Below are 20,157 nucleotides of genomic sequence, written 5' to 3' on the forward strand. Positions count from 1 at the left end.
GGTAATTTCTGAACTGGGAGCAAAACAAATTGCATCATCTACATACCATACAGAATCACAAGGGGCTTTAGAAAGATTTCATTCTACCCTCAAAACAATGATTAAGACATATTGTGTTGAAAATGGAACAGACTGGGATGAAGGAATACATTTGCGTTCGTCCGCAGAAAGAGAGTCAGTACAGGAATCAATGGGCTTTACTCCATTTTAACTCGTATTTGGTCGCAGAGTGACCTTAGACCTTGTTAAAAGGAACAGTGGATTGATGTTAACTCGTTAGACTATGTTTTGAGGTTCAAAAATAAACTACACCAAGCCTGTAGTCTAGCGAGACAAAAAGATTTCTCAAAACAAAATGAAGTGTTGGTTTGATAACAGGGCTCACGAAAGAAAATACCGGGTGGGAGATAAGGTGCTTGCCTTATTTTGACGAATCCACTTCAGGTGAAATTCAATAGACCGTATGAAATAGTCTCCCAAATTAATGATGTGAATTATGTTATTAAAACACCCGACTGACGTAAACTAACACAGGTGGTGCACATAAATATGAAAAAACCTTTTTTGACAAGCAGGCACAAACTGTGAGTGTTGTTGTCAAAATATATGAATTTGGCAACCCTGAGAATGAAACCATTGACTCGTCTGAGACTTTTCACAAGCCAAACATGGCCCCAGTAAGACTAATGAACTCGGTTGTTCCAGAAAACATTGATAACAAGTTGGCTCATCTGCAGCCAAAACAACAACAACAGCTGAAGGAATTAATTCTGAAGTTTAAAGATTTATTTCCCGATGTTCTCAAGCAAAGCACGGTCGCAGTACCTGATGTAGATATTGGTCAAGCCAAACCGATTAAACAACACCCATATCGCTTGAACATAGAAAAGTGTAAATTGGCTGAGCAAGGAATTGACTATATGCTGGAAAATGGTATTATTAATCCTTCAGCATCAGATTGGAGCTCACACTGCGTTATTGTGCCCAAACCTGATGTAGTGTTAGATTTTGCACTGTTTATAGGACGGTAAATGCAGTAACAAAAACAGATGCCTATCCTATCCCTATGGTGGATGATCGCATCTATAAAGTTGGAAAAGCTAAATTTCTTACAAAGATTGATCTGTTGACAGGGTATTGGTGTGTCCATTGACGGACAGAGGTAGAGACATATCTGTGTTTGTGACACCATCTGGGTTGAATGAATACAATGTTTTGCCTTTTGGAAGGAAAAATGCTCCAGGAACATTCCAGGGAATGTTTGATTCTGTAATTCGAGGGTTAGAACACACAGATACCTATATTGATGGCTTCGTCACAGGGAGTGACACTTGGGAAGAGCATATCTCTGCAGTAGAGAAGCTGTTTGACAGGCTTTCCCAGGCCAGCCTTACAGTTAACTTAGCTAAGAGTGAATATGTCCATGACACTGTGACCTATCTTGGTGTTGTTGTAGGTCAAGGCAAGTGGGCTCCTGTTCGGGTAAAAGTCCAGACAATTTCTCAAGTTCCTATTCTGACTGGTAAGAAGGCTCTTCGAAGGTTTTTGGGAATGGATGGATATTATCGTACGTTCTGCAAGAACTTTGCTGATATCGCCTTTCCTCTGACTAATCTCCTGAAGAGGGGTGAAAAGTTTGTTTGGACCGAGCCTTGTCAGTAGGCATTTGATCGATTGAAAGCCATTTTTATGTCATCAATCTGTGCTCAGGGCACCTGACTTTACAAAGCCATTTTCTGTAGCTGTGGATGCCAGTGAGGAAGCTGCCGGGGCAGTGTTATTACAGAAAGATGATGATGATGTTGAACATCCTGTAGCTTACTTTTCGAGAAAATACGATGAGCATCAAAGAAATTATTCCACCATAGAGAAAGAGTTGTTGTCACTCATCTTGGCTTTGCAGCATTTCGATGTCTGTCTTTGTCCTGCGCAGATACCACTTGTAGTTTATACTGATCATAATCTGTTAGTGTTTCTGAGTAAGGTAAATGACAAAACCAGAAGATTGTTAAACTGGAGTCTGATTTTGCAAGAATATGATATTGTGATAACGCATATAAAAACACGGACAATATCATTGCTGATAGTTTTTTCCAGATGCTAAGCTTATAGTTTTAATAGTGAAGTAGAATCTGGTATTTGTATACGCTTCTGCAATGTGTTACATGATAACCATACATGCATTGTTTTACATACTGTAGTTTGCAGTTAAAATTTTGCACTTTTACATCAAAGTTCTTTTGGGAAAGTGTTATGAATACCTCGGTTTTGTTTGCTGTGGACTGTCACTTTAAGAGAGTGCCAGAGTGAGGTGGGGACTAACAATGACGTCAGCCGCTGACTTTCTCAGCTCACTTTTGATTTTTACAGAGAGAGAGAGCTCAAGGAGGCGGGACTGTCTGACTTGCAGCTTGTTTACATTACTCCCAGTTTGTTTAGTTTTAAGCGAGGACATAGACACTCACAGTCAGAAGGAGACAAAGAAAGTGAACGAAAGGACTAAGACAAGGAAGCCAGTGGCCAAGGGTCACTGTTTGGAACTCTCCAGTGCCCACAAAGGTGGCTGTCTTATCGATCCAGTGCACAGCAAATGAGTGCCTGTCACCTCGAATAATCCACAGGAGTGGATTTTGTTCGGGGAATCCTGTGGAGACCACTTACGTGTTAAACCTTGCCTGGGTATGTGGTGTGGCGATTCACTTGAAGACGATATTCCTGTGACAAGTCACTTTCGTTGATAATTCTTATGGATTTGGAACGATGACGGATAAAATCTACGACTGTTATCTCGTTTTACCACGTGGAACCTGTGGAATTCGGCGTAATTGCCTTCTCTCTACATTTACCCTGGATTAAAAATATCTCTCCCATCCCTTATTCCGTGAATGAACTAAACTTTCATACTTTACCATCTCAGGACTCTAAGCTTTGATTCTTCCCCCCCCCCCCCGCACCCCACCCCCGCCGATCTCAATTGTTTGGGAGTTATATTTACACACATATATACACATATCTTGCTTATATTACAAGTAGATGCCAAGTTCTTTGGCGTGTACATAAGAAACGATCTAACCTGGACCCACATTTCCATACTAGTCAAGAAGCCACAGCAGCGCCTACTGGAACACCATGGAGAGTGTCACGTCCGGTGCCATCTTTGTATGGTACGGAAGCTGCAAGGCATCGAACCACGGGACAATGGAGGGGAGAATAAAAACCGCCGACAGGGTGATCGGGGTCTCACTCGGCCCTGTTTGTGACATTTTACAGGAACGTTGCAGACGAAGGGGTCAAAGCATTGTTGAGAATCCCGACCACCCATCCCATGATCTCTTTGACACACGGGGGTCAGGATGAAGGTGCATAAATATCAACACTAGGAATGCCGGGTAATAACTTCTTCCCTCGGGTGGCGAGACTAATGAATACTCCGCCAGCAATGAGGTCTCGTCACTTGAACAGCGAGCTGTTTACTAAATGTTGACTGTTTCCCAATGCTGTGCTCTACTACACGCGCTTTGTATATCATTAACCAGTTTCGAGTACAATATATTGGTTTGTCTGTTGTGTGTGATATAGGTATTTTGGCTGCACCAGGGTCCTGATGAAATAAGTGTGGAAATAGGAACAAAACTAGGCTCTTTCAAACTTCGGGGTGGATGGATACAGTCTTACGATGATGAAGAGAGTTCAGTTCAGTTCGAGGTGGTTAGTTGAGTGACGTTGGACAGAGAGAGAGAGGTGAGAGGTGAGCTGATGCCGTCGATCTTCCTGTCAAATAATCCTGTTGAAGTCACCGACTGTCACCATAACACGTACGACCGTTCTTCAGTGGTGCAATTATCACGCAGGCGAGGGCGGACTCTCAAATTATTCCCCACTGGTCGCTCCTTTTCACTCTGCGAGAGCCACTGATCGAATTCCCCGAATCAATCCTCCAAAAACCCCATCTTCCTGTGGGTGCAACAAAGCTCGTCCAGTGTCCGAAACCCCGTGCCGCTCTGTGTATCAGCGGACGTGGTATTTATCCCCACATGTTGGACAACAGCCGTCCATCAACCTGCTCCGCACTCCTCTCTCTGTAAGAGGTTTACCAGCAGGCAAGTTTCCTTGTGGAAAGGTAAACAACTTGAAGAGAAATCATAACATCAATCTTTCGAGCAGTTTCTATCGCTCTCTCTCTCTCTCTCTCTCTCTCTCTCTCTCTCTCTCTCTCTCTCTCTCTCTCTCTCTCTCTCACACACACACACACACTCACACACACACACACGCACTGCATTGGACACCTCCTCTCTCTCTTTGTAACAGCTCAAACAGTGTCCGGAAGTCAGTCTCATTCTCCCGACATTTTAAAGCGATTATCTACAGAAAATATGAACCCTTGGTGTACATAACACAGGGCATTTTTAAAGGAAGGATGTAGGCAAAAGACGGGCTGTAACAGGATCGGCCCGAGTCAGCAAGGATTTACGAAAGGAAAATCATGCTTGACTAATCTTCTGGATTTTTTGAGGATGTAACAATGACAATGGACAAGGGAGAGCCAGTGGATATAGTGTACCTGGAATTTCAGAAAACCTTTGATAAGGTCCCGCAGTGGAGATTAGTGGGCAAAATTAGAGCACAGGGTATTGGGGGTAGGGTACTGACATGGATAGAAAATTGGTTGGCAGACAGGAAAGAAAGAATAGGTATTAACGGGTCCTTTTCAGAATGGTAGGCAGTGACTTGTGGGGTACCGCAAGGCTCGGTGCTGGGACCGCAGCTATTTACAATAAACATTAATGATTTAGATGAAGGGATTAAAAGTAACATTAGCAAATTTGCAGATGACACAAAGCTGGGTGGCCGTGTGAATTATGAAGAAGATGTTAGGAGAATGCTGATTGGACTTGAGACTTGGGCAGTTTGGGTGAGTGGGCAGATGCATGGCAGATGCAGTTTAATGTGGATAAATGTGAGGTTATCCACTTTGGTGGTAAGAGCAGGAAGGCAGATTACTATCTGAATGGTGTCAAGTTAGGAAACGGGGAAGCACAACGAGATCCAGGTGTCCTTGTCCATCAGTCACTGAAATTAAGCATGCAGGTACAGAAGGCAGTGAGGAAAGCTAATGGCATGTTGGCCTTCATAACAAGGGAAGTTGAGTATAGGAGCAAAGAGGTCCTTCTGCAGTTGTACAGGGCCCTTGTGAGACCCCACCTGGAGTATTGTGTGCAGGTCTGGTCTCCAAATTTGAGGAAGGACATTCTTGCTATTCAGTGAGTGCAGCGTAGGTTCACAAGGTTGATTCCCGGGATGGTAGGACTGTCATATGTTGAAAGATGGAGCGACTGGGCTTGTATACACTGGAATTTAGAAGGATGCGTGGTGATCTGATTGAAACATCTAAGATTATTAAGGGATTGGACACGCCAGAGGCAAGAAACATGTTTCCGATGTTGGGGGAGCCCAGAACCAGAGGTCACAGTTTAAGAATAAAGCGTAGGCCATTTAGAACAGAGTTGAGGAAAGACTTTTTCACCCAGAGAGTTGTGGATCTATGGAGTGCTCTGCCTCCGAAGGCAGTAGAGGCCAATTCTCTGGATGCTTTCAGGAAAGAGTTAGATAGAGCTCTTAAAAATAGCGGAGTCAAGGGATATGGGGAGGAGGCAGGAACGAGGTACTGATTGTGGATGATCAGCCATGATCACATTGAATGGCGATGTTGTCTCTAAGGGCCAAATGGCCGACTCCTGCACCTATTGTCTATTGGCTATTGTCTATAGGCCCGTCACCTTAACATTTGATGTCAGGAGAATGCTTAAAGCCGTCATTAAGGAAGAAATAGCGAGACATTTGGAAAGGAATGGTTCCATTATTCAGAAGCAGCATGGATTCAGAAAGGGCAAGTCCTGTTTGACCACCTAACTGCAGTTGTCTGTGGACATTATGAGTGCAGTGGATAGAGGAGATCAGCTGGATACTTGGATTTCCAGAAGGTGTTCGATAAGGTGCCAGACAAGAAACTTATGAATAAGATACGGATGCATGTACTCGGAGGAGGTGTATTGGCATGGATAGTGGATTGGTTAACGGATAGGTGGCAGAGAGTTGGTATAAATGGGAGTTACGCCGGTCGGCAGACTGTGGTGAGTGGGGTGCCGCAGGGGTTGGGACTGGGCCCGCACCTGCGTACCATTTACATTGATGATTTGGAAGAGGATACTGAGAGTAGCGTAGCAAAAATTTCCGATGATACTAAACTGAGTGGAAAAGCAAATTGTACAGAAGACGTGGAGAGTCTGAAAAGGGAAAAGATAGGTTAAGTGAGTGAGCCAATGTCCGTTAGATGGAATACAATGTTGGTAAATGCGAGATCATCCACTTTAGAAGGAGTAATAGAAGAGCAGATTATTATTTAAATGGTGAAATATTGCAGCATACTGTTGTGCAAAGGGACTTGGGAGCTCCTGTTCATGAATCACAAAAAGTTGGCTTGCAGGTATAACAGGTTATTAAGAAGGCAAACGGAATGTTGGTCTTCTTTACTAGAGAGATTAAATTCAAAAGCAGGGAGGGCATGCTGCAACTATACAGGGTACAGTACCTGAAGTACTGTGTGCCGTTCTGGTGTCCATACTTGAGGAAGGATATACCGGCTTTGGAGGCAGTGCAGAGCAGGTTCACTAGGTTTATTCCAGGGATGAAAGGGTTAACCTATGCGGAGCGATTCAGTCGCTTGGGAATATACTCTCTGGAATTCAGAAGAATGGGAGGGAATCTTATAGAAACATGCATAATTTTGAAAGGGATTGATAAGATCGAAGTAGGAAAGTTGTTTCCATTTGTAGGGGAGACTCGAACTCGGGGACATTGTCTCAAGATTCAGGGAAGAAGCTGTTTTTCCCAGAGAGTGGTGAATCTGTGGAATTCTCTGCCCCGGGAAGCAACTGAGGCTTCCTCACTAAATATATTTAAGTTACGGTTAGATAGGATTTTACATAGTAGTGGAATTAAGGGTTCCGGGGAAAAGCCAGGTAGATGGAGCTGAGTTTACAGACAGATCAGCCATGATCTTATTGAAAGGCGGGGCATGCACGATGGGCCGGATGGCCTACTCCTGCTCCTATTTCTTATGTTTCTTATGTTAGGTTTGCCCCTGTCTCCTGTCATATGAATCTCAAGTTCCATTACTCAATAGTATACCCGCATTATAAACGTGTTTACTTCTAATGACCACATCATGTGTGTCTTTCTTCTCTGAATTGCCTTGGTGATTTCCGTTGTGAGTGGACTGCTCTCCTGAGAAACACGGGCCTCTCTTCTCTGAACTGCCTTGGTGATTTCCGTTGTGAGTGGACTGCTCTCCTGAGAAACACGGGCCTCTCTTCTCTGTACTGCCTTGGTGATTTCCGTTGTGAGTGGACTGCTCTCCTGAGAAACACGGGCCTCTCTTCTCTGAACTGCCTTGGTGATTTCCGTTGTGAGTGGACTGGTCTCCTGAGAAACACGGGCCACTCTTCTATGAACTGCCTTGGTGATTTCCGTTGTGAGTGGACTGCTCTCCTGAGAAACACGGGCCTCTCTTCTCTGAACTGCCTTGGTGATTTCCGTTGTGAGTGGACTGCTCTCCTGAGAAACACGGGCCTCTCTTCTCTGAACTGCCTTGGTGAAATTGGGCGATGTGGAGAATTATGAGGACGGGTTTTATTGTTCCCGGCGAGGTGAAATTGGGCGATGTGAGAATTATGAGGACGGGTTTTATTGTTGCGAGGTGAAATTGGGCGATGTGAGAATTATGAGGACGGGTTTTATTGTTCCCGGCGAGGTGAAATTGTGCGATGTGAGAACTATGAGGACGGGTTTTATTGTTGCGAGGTGAAATTGGGCGATGTGGGGAATTATGAGGTCGGGTTTTATTGTTCCTGGCGAGGTGAAATTGGGCGATGTGAGAACTATGAGGACGGGTTTTATTGTTGCGAGGTGAAATTGGGCGATGTGAGAACTATGAGGACGGGTTTTATTGTTGCGAGGTGAAATTGGGCGATGTGAGAATTATGAGGACGGGTTTTATTGTTCCCGGCGAGGTGAAATTGTGCGATGTGAGAATTATGAGGACGGGTTTTATTGTTTTTGGCGAGGTGAAACTGGGCGATGTGAGATTATTGAGGACGGGTTTTATTTTTTCTGACGTTCCCGGCGAGGTGAACTTAGGCGATGTGGGGAATTATGAGGATTCCGATATGATCCAGTGCAATTCAATGAATTTCGATTTGTATCAACTCAATTATCATTATTTTCCCGTTTGTTTCCTGAACAAACAGTGCTCTGTGTGCACTGTTCTCCGTGTCCTGTCCCGCATCGCCGTGAACTGTTCCGTCTGCTTCACCGTCACTTTCTCCTTCGATCGGTTTGTTGCCGTTTGCTGTCAGAAACTGAAAACAAAGTCCTGCAAGGGGAGAACGGCGGCCGTGGTTCTAGCGCCATCTAGCGGTCTGTTCTGTCTGAAAACGGCCCACTCTACTTCACTTACAGAGAGATCATTAACGATGTACCATGGTTCTGTTATCCGAAGCCAGGTTACTTCAGTGAACCGGCGTGGGTGGCGTATGACTGGTGTGACATCGTTTTGACTCCGTTCCTCCCATTCGGCGTAATTCTGCTGCTCAACGCTCTGACAGTCAGGCACATTTTAGTGGCCAGTCGGGTCTGTAGGGGGCTAAGGGGTCACAGCAAGGGGAGAAACAGCAGTGACCTGGAGATGGAGAGCCGGAAGAGGTCTGTGGTTTTGCTCTTCACCCTCTCCGGCAGCTTCATCCTCCTGTGACTGACGAATGATGCAGAATTTATCAACCATCACATCACCGGGATAGGAACACAGGGGAATGACTCGGAAATTATTTCCGCCTATGCCGGGTATTTGCTAAGGAACTTCAGCTGCTCCACGAACACGTTCATTTACGCCGCTACTCAGTCCAGATTCCGAGAGCAGGTGCAAAGCGCGGTGAAATATCCGTTCATTTCAGTACTCCGGTTCATTAACAGAGCAACCCCGAAACGAAGCACAAACCTGCTCACAGTCAGACCCGCTGTTCCCGACTTCTACCCTCTCTTCCCTAAGGCCAGTAAGTCTTGGTTAAGCGAAATGGAAGAGAACAAAGGACGCCCCCATGAACGACGCCCGGCCGATCCGAACACGGTGGCCCCAGTGAATAAGGACCCAGGGAGGAAAATTGCAAAATGCAAGAACACAGAACAATTATTGCGCGACACGTGAATTCCTGCGGGTTCGTCCGCCTATAAGGTTTAGTTGGAAACAGGGGGTAACAGGTACTCTGCTGCCTTTTCTAGTGATTTACGTGTTGGACCAAGTAGATTGGCCCCATGGAGTCTCCATCAGTTTGGTACATACCGGATATCGGAAGGGAGAATCTGAGAACGGGAGTGGGGATCCTAATTGGGAACTGACTGACATGTTTTACTGAATGGGAAGAGGTGGGAAAGCGGCGCCAGCGCCCTAAGGTAAAGGCCAAGAAATGGGAGAATAATAGTTCAATGGCAGATTCTAGCTTCAGTCCGAAGCCCCAATGGGAGGTTTGTAGCCTCATCTGGCGCCTCCGCCGCCCTAGGACTCACCATGAATGATATCGAGATTATAGAAATGGCAGCGGGATTGGAACAATAAAGACCCCAGAACGGGCAGCCAGCCCAGGGTGTGATACACCAGATGTTCGCTCGCCTGGTCCGGAACCTTGCCCCTTTGCCCGATTCTTCCGGAGCCTACAGGTGGGGACGGAAGCTCTGTTCATGGAGGGTCGAGTTTCCACCAGAAACTGGAAAGGGACCTCTCAAATCCCCCGGATATTAGTGGATGATATCCGTATTTTAAAACCCTGGACTCCAACTGACGTTCGCTGTCCGATCAGCGACGCCCCGGATCCACTAAAAACCTGTAGCTTTTCATAATTAGCTCACTCGGAACTGTCAAATGTTTAACCCGCTGCCTGGCGATTTACGGGCGCTCCTCTGTATCATATACGACACTTCCTGGGCTGGGTGGAGACCAACTTCTCGCTGCCAAGGCTACTCCCGAGGGAGACTGGCCAGCGTCAGTCGGCGAGGGTGCCGACAGGCTGGGAACGAGGGTGCGCGAACTTAAAGCCCCTATTCTTGCCGCAGCTCGACAACATGGGGGTTTCGCAGAATTTGCCCGGCGCGTGCAAAAGAAAGGAAAGACCGTCACTGACGTCATTGCTCGACTTAAAGACACCTGGGACGCAAATGCGGAAACATCCCCGGACCAGCAAAATGCCCGCTGGGCTGGTCAAACCTTCCCGAACTGCTTCCGACCCGAGGTCGCCCCTGCCCTTTAACTGACCAATCTGAACAGGCAGACCCAGCAACGGAATGTGGTAACCCAGACCCTGACCGACATGGAACGAAATAGGTTGTTTAAGATCACGGGAGAAAGGGGCAGTACACAAAGAAAGGGGAGTGGAAGACAGGAGTTTGGCCAAGGCCCCGCGACTAGAGGAGGACGAATGTAGGAAATTTGGGCGAAAGGGGCATTAGGCCAGAGTGAGCTGAGGCGGAGAGGAGAGAAGGAGTAGGAGAGGGCAGTTAGAAAGAATCACCCACTGAGCCCCCCGGGAAGTGTCAAATTTCACTTGGCGTAAACCCTTCAGGTCCCAGTAGGGAGGCTGCGAGGGGAAGACGAATCAAGTAGCTCTGATCAGGGCTCATGAGGACCCGCAGGAGGATCCATTCCTAGATGTCGAAATAGCAAAGAAAGGAGTCCATGTCCTGATCGATACCGTCCGTCAGCCCTTCTGTGGCACTGCCTGAGAGAGAGTACTATGAGTATAAAAACCGCGAGGATAACCGGAGTCCCCTTGTCGGATCCATTATCCCAGCCCGTGGATATTAGAGTAGACGGGATAGGGATTGAGGAAACGTTTGTTATAGCCAGTAAATCACCCGTTAACATACTGGGACGCCAGGCTTTGTGCAAACTGAACGCGGAATCCATTGCCCTCCCGCGGGATGGGACCTGGAGCTGCCCAGTGAAAAGGTGCCGGAGCTTCGCTCTGTGACGCTCCAAAGGACGGGACCCACAGGCGCGCGGGCGCCTTCACCTGCTGAGGTACAGAGTGGCCGTGACAGGGAATAATGGTGACAGTGGGGGATCGGAGATTCCTGGGAGACTTCGTAAATACTTGCAAATTCGAAACTGCTTTGCGCTGTCCACTTCTGGCCTGTCGGTACACGGGTCCCCTTCCCCCTTCATATGAACCTCCCCCCCCCCCCCCCACCCCCGTTCCCGAGGAGGAGAATTGATCAGAATGATGAAAAAGGTTTGGGGAGTGGTTTGGCCAACTGGGTCTGGTCTGGTGAATACCTTTGCGAGAATATGGAATTGAGTGTGTGCATTGTTCAGTGCCCGCATCAGCACAGAATCCTTTAGCCTCCCGCTGCAGACACGAGACTACATGGTCCTGCCTGCCAGCCTGCAGCTGTACACCCCCAGGCCACGTGACTGAGGTGTGTTCCCCTCCAGCTTCCCTGGATCAATACCAAAGATGGAAATGCTGAATAAACTAAACCCGTTCAATTCAACGATAAACACGGTGCCTGTACCAATTGTCAGCGGAGCCGTTGCTCTTCTGGACGGGTCTCCAGGTCACGTAAACACAGAGTCTCCGAACGGATGCCTGGATCTGAGTCTTCTGTGGAAAAGGTAATTCCCTAACAGGGATTAACACAAAAATATTAACATCACACAATAAAAAACAATAAGAAATTCAAGACAATTAAAGCTGAAAATGCCAAGAGAAACTAGGAACTATCCAAAACATTCCAGGAACCTGCAACCGTTTTATTCAATCTGATTACTTACACTGGCGCCATCTAGTGGCAAGCATCGTCACCAAAATCTCTCTTTAAAATGCAAACTCGTGAAAGGTACCAGACTTTATTATAAATGCATTTCTGACCAGTTCCAGGGTCAGAGTCCTACAATTATATTCGACCGATGCATTATTAGAGATAGGGCGATAAATGATACTCGTTGGGATATAATCGTAAGTCCCTCGGAAGACGATAAGTGATATTGATATTGGGTAATGAGGAAATGGCGGGGACATTGAACGAGTATGTGTGTCGGGCTTCACGGTGTAGGACACGTCTAATATGCCAAAGAAGTATGTTATGAAAGAAATGGGAGGTGGGGAACTCGATAAGATCACTGTCACTAACTGGTGTTCTTTGAGGACATAATGAGGGCAGTGTATAGAGGGGAACAGGTGGATGTCGTATACTTGGATTCCCATAAGCCGTTCGATAAGGTGCCGGACAAGAGACTTATATATAAGATACGGATGCATGGAGTCGGAGGATGTATATTGGCATGGATAATGGATTGGTTAACCAATAGAAATGAGAAAGTAGGTATAAATGTGTGCTTCCCCGGTTGGCAGTCTGTGGTGATTGGGGTGCCGCAGGGGTCGGTGCTGGGCCCGCAGCTGTTTACCATTTATATTGATGATTTGGAAGAGGGGACTGAGTGTAGCTTAGTAAAATTTCCTGTTGACACTAAACTGAGTGGAAGGGCAAATTGTACAGAGGACGTGGAGAGTCTGCCGAGGGATAAAGATAGGTTAAGTGCGTGGGCCAAGGTCCGGCAGATGGAACACAACGTTGGTAAATGCGAGATCATCCACTTTAGAAGGAATAATAGAAAAGCCGATTATCATTTAAATGGTGAAATATTGCAGCATACTGTTGTGCAGATGGACTTGGGAGCTCCTGTTCATGAATCGCAAAGAGTTGGCTTGCCGGTATAACAGCTTATTAAGAAGGCAAACGGAATGTTGGTCTTCATTGCCAGAGAGATTGAATTCAAGAGCAGGGAGGTCATGCTCCGACTGTACAGGGTGCTGCTGAGGCCGCATCTGGAGTACTGTGTGCAGTTCTGGTCTCCATACTTGAAGAAGGATATACTTGCTTTGGAGGCAGTGCAGAGGAGGATCACCCGTTTGATTCCAGAGATGAAGGAGTTAACTTATGCGGAGAGATTGAGTCGCTTGGGGCTATACTCTCCGAAATTCGGAAGAAAGTGAGGGGATCTTATAAAAACATGTAACATTTTGAAAGGGATAAATACGATAGAAGTAGGAAATTTGTTTCCATTTGCAGGTGAGACTAGAACTCGGGGACATTGTCTCAAGATTCAGGAGAGAAAATTTGGGACAGAGATGAGGAGAAACTGTTTTTCCCGAAGATTGGTGAATCGGTGGAACTCTCTGCCCAGGGAAGCAGTTGAGGCTTCCTCACTAAATATATTTAAGTTACAGTTAGGTAGGATTTTACATAGTAAGGGAATTAAGGGTTCTGGGGAAATAGCAGGTAGAAGGAGCTGAGTTTACAGATCAGCCATGACCTTATTGAATGGCGGGGCAGGCACGATGGGCCGGATGGCCTACTCCTGCTCCTATTTCTTATGTTTCTTATGTTAAGTTTGCCCCTGTCTCCTGTCATATGAATCTCAAGTTCCGTTACTCAATAGTATACAGGCATTATAAACGTCTTTTCTTCTAATGGCCATATCATGTGTGTCTCTCTTCTCTGAACTGCCTTGGTGATTTCCGTTGTGAGTGGACTGCTCTCCTGAGAAACACGGGCCTCTCTTCTCTGAACTGCCTTGGTGATTTCCGTTGTGTGTGGACTGCTCTCCTAAGAAACACGGGCAACAGTCGCAGCCTTTGGTCTCAATGGGCCACTTTGTATTCTGACAGGATCTTTTCGTTCAGGTTTCCCAGCTCCTGCCGCCTATTCAGCATCGCATCACTAGCGGTTCGCTGACTGTCATGCCCAGCCCGAGCTCCAGAAACCCCCTGGCGATCCCCAGGCAGCGGCCGTATCAGTCTGCTCCATTGACATCCCTCCATTTCTAAAGCCAAAGGGTATTGCCTTTTATACCGACAGACAGGATTTAGCTTCAGCCACCCCGAACATGGAGAACAGACGCTGACCGGAGTACCGCCTAATCTGGGTACAGACGTGTCTCCATTTGCTTCAGGACCGGGAGAGGGTAGGGGAGGTGGAGGGGTGCCGGGCTGGATTTACCCCGGTGAATATCTTCTCCCCGGACCCTATGCCCCTGAACCCAGACCTCACTGCAGAGCTGGAAACCGAGCCGCGGCTCCTCACCTGTCCTCGGAGTCGATGCGGGTGAGAGACTCACCGTCCGAAGACTGCCTCCGGATGCCGTTCCCAGTCTTAGCCACTTCGGCTGTTTATTCGTCTGTGTGTGTAGTTCTTTTTTTCTTATTGATTCTATTATCATTCTTTGTATCCACTGTGAGTGGCCGGAAGATAATGAACCGGAGACTCATATTGCTGTGATATATACGTACTTTGATGGAGAATTGATTCTGAACTTTGAAGTCAGGACATGATTTCCCTTTAGTCTGGACATGATCTGCCTCAATCGGCAGATCAAGTGGACACCCTCCCGTATACAGATACCCTACCTGTGAACTCTAGTTTGTCCAAATGACGAGCACAATCCATCCTCCATCTCTTCAGGCTCCCCCTTGAATCTTCGTGTTGGTGGAAAACCGAATCCATCTAAACAAGCGAATGCCGGACCACTCCACCTCATCATTCCCAGCGACTTATTCCTTCATCATTCCCGTCAGTCTGTGCGGCTCAGCGCACCACACGCAGGGGAACGGGTTATTGGTCGGACAGTGAGAAGGATGGGGTAGACCTATGGGGGCGGGCGGAAAGCCGGTGGGGGAAATGCCCACATCTGTGCTGTAACAATTCGTGGATGTGAAAGAACAGCCCGGAGAGTCTGTGCACGGACCTGGTTCTACATTTTGGTAGGACTAATCAAAATAGGACATACATGGTAAAGGGTAGGACTTTGAGGAATGCAGTAGAACAGAGTGTTCTAGGAATAATGCTGCATATTTCCCTGAAGGTGGAATCTCATGTGGATAGGGTGGTGAAGAAAGCCTTTGGTATGCTGGCCTTTATAACTCAGAGCATTGAGTATAGGAGTTGGGATGTAATGGTAAATTGTTCAAGGCATTAGTGAGGCCTGGGTCGAGGGAGAGACAAGGCTCCAGGAGGAAGGTGAAAGGAAGGGAAACAGACAGGGGTTTGGACAGGAACAATCCAGCAGCCAGAGGCTGAATCCTGAAACTATTTATGAAGCCGGCCCAAACGAGAATCAGCTACCTCAACAGAAACTGGGGAAAACCGGAAAACCTGGAATAAGGAACGTAGTCCAGAACGTGAACTGGAATGCGGATTTCACGGACCGGACCATGACAGTAATTGGTATATGGTTATAGGATCAGAATGGTAGAGAATTTGTATGAGACAAAAATAGGTGACTTTGGACCATAAAGTACTTTTTGTTTAAGATATCCATTGTTCTAATTTGGGTGTCATTGCTGAGGCCGGTATATATTCCCCTTAACTATGCAAAAGGCCGTGCCATTCTGCTAGATTTACGAAGCAGGCCAGCCCTACTGAAAGGGGAAGGCTCCATCGCTGTTGGGACGATAACTCTCTGATTCTGAATAATGACAAAATAATGGGAACATACTCTGTTCTGTGAGATTGGGGGGAGCCCAGTAGATGGAGGCGTTCTCATGAAACCTGAGAGCGCTGGAGGCTGCGGATATGGGAAGCGTTGTCTGAGCAGTCGGCGTTTAGCGCTGGTGGCTGCAGATACTGAAGGCATTGGCTGAGCGGTGGGAGCCAAAATCTGGAGGCTGCGGATATGGGAAGCGTTGTCTGACCAGTCGGTGCTGGAGTCTGCAGATACTGTAGGCGTTGGCTGAGCTGTGGAAGCCCCGAGCGGGAAGCTGCCGATATGGGAGGCGCCTGAGCAGTCGGGACGCCGTTTTACCGAATCAATGGGACGGAAGTCAGAAAAAAGCGAAGTAGAAAATAGACGGGAGCCTGAGGCCGGTGGCGCACGCAACGGGCGGACATGAGACACAGCGGCCGGAAAACGCAGGTGAGGCGAGCAGCAAAGTACGTGGCGCTTCGATGCGAATGACTCCAATGATGCGATCCGAAGGAAGTCAACAGCTTGAAGGACGAAACAAATGGTTGGGAAGCAAATTTAGCAACCCAGCGGACGGCCGAGTGGAGTTAATAATAATGTTTGTGTATTTAAGAATTTATTCTAAGGCTGTAAGCTGCTCTTTCGACCAAAGTAACCGAGAGTCAGACGGCAGGAAAAGTGATGGATATTGGGCTCAGTGTCAGTGACGGCCGATACTGCAGGCATCGTCTCCATGGCGACAGACATTACGAGTTGACATCAGATGAAATGAACAAGGACAAGCCTCTGTCAGGAACAGTATATGAAGCGTCACATCCACAGGGAGGAGTGGATGGAGCGTCACGGCCACCGGGAACAACTGATGAAAGGTCAAATCCTCCAAGAGCAGTGGATGTAGGGACACACAACCGGGAGACAAGGATGGTTAGTAACCACACCGGGATCAATGGATGGAGGGGTAAATTCCATCGGCCACAATAGAAGTCCGATCATCCCACCCCCTCCATGGGGATCAATGACGTTGTGTCATCCCCATCGGGTACTTTGGATGGACGCTTAACAAATATCCGGCACCGGTGAAAATAATTTCCGAGTCATTCCCCTGTGTCCCTATCCCGGTGATGTGATAGTTGATAAATTCTGCAACATTCGTCAGCCACAGGAGGATGAAGCTACCCGAGAGGGTGAAGAGCAAATCCACAGACCTCTTCCGGCTCTCCATCTCCGGGTCACTGCTGTTTCCCCCCTTGCTCTGACCCCTCAGACCACTACAGACCCGACTGGCCACTAAAATGTGCCTGACAGTCAGAGCGTTGAGCAGCAGAATTACGCCGAATGGGAGGAACGGAGTCAAAACGATGTCAAACCAGTCAAACGCCACCCACACCGGTTCAGTGAAGTAACTTGGATTCGGATAACAGAACCGTGGTACATTGTTAATGATCTCTCTGTAAGTGATGTAGAGTGGGCCGTTTTTCAGACGGAACAGACCGCTAGATGGCGATAGAACCACGGCCGCCGTTCTCCCCGTGCAGTACTTTGTTTTCAGTTTCTGACAGCAAATGGCAACAAACCGATCGAAGGTGAAAGTGACGGTGAACCAGACGGAACAGTTCACGGCAATGCGGGACAGGACACGGGGAACAGTGCACACAGAGGTGACGTTCAGGAAACAAACGGGAAAATAATGATAAGTGAGTTCAGAGCCCGTGGAATTTAAAAGCCCATGGAATTACAGGAAAGTTACATACGTGGATAGAGGTTTGTTTGATTGGCAGGAAACAGAGAGTGGGAATAATGGGATCCCATTCTGGCTGGCTGCCGGTTACCAGTGGTGTTCCGCAGGCATCTGTGTTGGAGCCGCTTCTTTTTACATTGTATATCAACGATTTGGATTATGGAATAGATGGCTTTATGGCCAAGATTGCTGATGATACACAGATAGGTGGAGGGGCCGGCAGTGCTGCGGAAACAAACAGTCTGCAGAGAGACGTGGATAGACGGGGGAATGGGCAAAGAAGTGGCAAATAAATTATAATGTCGGAAAGTTGAGTCCAGATTGAGTTGGTGTTGAAGAAGGCGAATGCAATGTTGGCATTCATTTCTAGAGGAATAGAGTATAGGAGCAGGGATGTGATATTGAGGCTTTATAAGGCACTGGTAAGACCTCACTTTGAATATCGTGTGCAGTTTTGTGCTCCTTATTTAAGAAAGGATGTGCTGACGTTGGAGAGGGTTCAGAGAAGATTCACTAGAATGATTCTGGAAATGAGAGGGTTAACATATGAGGAACGTTTGACCGCTCTTGGACTGTACTCCTTGGAGTTTAGAAGAATGAGGGAGGACCTCATAGAAACATTTCGAATGTTAAAAGGCATAGACAGAGTGGATGTGGTAAAGTTGTTGCCCCTGGTGGGGGGAGTCCAGTACGAGTGGACACGACTTGAGGATTGCAGGGCGCCCATTCAGAACGGAGATGCGAAAATATTATTTTAGCAAGAGGGTGGTGAATCTGTGGAATTTGTTGCCAACGGCGGCAGTGGAGGTCGGGTCATTGCGTGTATTTAAGACAGAGATTGATAGTTACCTGTGTAGTCGGGGCATCGAAGGTTATGGTGAAAAGGCGGGGGAATGGGACTAAAGTGGAGATTGGATCAGCTCATGATGCAACAGCGAAGCAGATTCGATGGGCCGAACGGCCGACCTCTGCTCCTTTGTCCTTTGGTCCTTCCTTTGTCCTTTGGTCCTATGGTCCTAATTCCCCACATCGCCCAATTTCACATCACCGGGAAAAATAAAACCCGTCCTCATAATTCTCCCATCGCCCAATTTCACCTCGCCGGGAACAATAAAACCCGTCCTCATAATTCTCACATCGCCCGATTTCACCTCGACGGGAACAATAAAACCCGTCCTCATAATTCTCATATCGCCCAATTTCACATCGCCGGGAACAATAAAACCCGTTCTCATAATTCTCACATCGCCCAATTTCACCTCGCCGGGAACAATAAAACCCGTCCTCATAATTCTCACATCGCCCAATTTCACCTCGCCGGGAACACTAAAATCCGTCCTCATAATTCTCCCATCGCCCAATTTCACCTCGCCGGGAACAATCAAACCCGTCCTCATAATTCTCACATCGCCCAAATTCACCTCGCCGGGAACAATAAAACCCGTCCTCATAATTCTCACATCTCCCAATTTCACCTCGCCGGGAACAATAAAACCCGTCCTCATAATTCTCACATCTCCCAATTTCACCTCGCCGGGAACAATAAAACCCGTCCTCATAATTCTCACATCTCCCAATTTCACCTCGCCGGGAACAATAAAACCCGTCCTCATAATTCCCCACATCGCCCAATTTCACCTCGCCGGGAACAATAAAACCCGTCCTCATAATTCCCCACATCGCCCAATTTCACCTCGCCGGGAACAATAAAACCCGTCCTCATAATTCTCACATCGCCCAATCTCACCTCGCCGGGAACAATAAAACCCGTCCTCATAATTCCCCAGATCGCCCAATTTCACCTCGCCGGGAACAATAAAACCCGTCCTCATAATTCCCCACATCGCCCAATTTCACCTCGCCGGGAACAATAAAACACGTCCTCATAATTCTCCCATCGCCCAATTTCACCTCGCCGGGAACAATAATACCCCTCCTCATAATTCCCCACATCGCCCAATTTCACCTCGCCGGGAACAATAAAACCCGTCCTCATAATTCTCCACATCGCCCAATTTCACCTCGCCGGGAACAATAATACCCCTCCTCATAATTCCCCACATCGCCCAATTTCACCTCGCCGGGAACAATAATACCCCTCCTCATAATTCCCCACATCGCCCAATTTCACCTCGCCGGGAACAATAATACCCCTCCTCATAATTCCCCACATCGCCCAATTTCACCTCGCCGGGAACAGTAAAACCCGTCCTCATAATTCCCCACATCGCCCAATTTCACCTCGCCGGGAACAATAATACCCCTCCTCATAATTCCCCACATCGCCCAATTTCACCTCGCCGGGAACAATAATACCCCTCCTCATAATTCCACACATCGCCCAATTTCACCTAGCCGGGAACAATAAAACACGTCCTCATAATTCCCCACATCGCCCAATTTCAGCTCGCCGAACAATAATACCCCTCCTCATAATTCCCCACATCGCCCAATTTCACCTCGCCGGGAACAATAATACCCCTCCTCATAATTCCCCACATCGCCCAATTTCACCTCGCCGGGAACAATAAAACCCGTCCTCATAATTCTCCCATCGCCCAATTTCACCTCGCCGGGAACAGTAAAACCCGTCCTCATAATTCCCCACATCGCCCAATTTCACCTCGCCGGGAACAATAAAACCCGTACTCATAATTCCCCACATCGCCCAATTTCACCTCGCCGGGAACAGTAAAACCCGTCCTCATAATTCCCCACATCGCCCAATTTCACCTCGCCGGGAACAATAATACCCCTCCTCATAATTCCCCACATCGCCCAGTTTCACCTCGCCGGGAACAATAAAACCCGTCCTCATAATTCTCCCATCGCCCAATTTCACCTCGCCGGG

The sequence above is a fragment of the Hypanus sabinus genome, unplaced genomic scaffold (genome assembly GCF_030144855.1).
Source record: "Hypanus sabinus isolate sHypSab1 unplaced genomic scaffold, sHypSab1.hap1 scaffold_107, whole genome shotgun sequence".
Taxonomy (NCBI): Eukaryota; Metazoa; Chordata; class Chondrichthyes; order Myliobatiformes; family Dasyatidae; genus Hypanus; species Hypanus sabinus.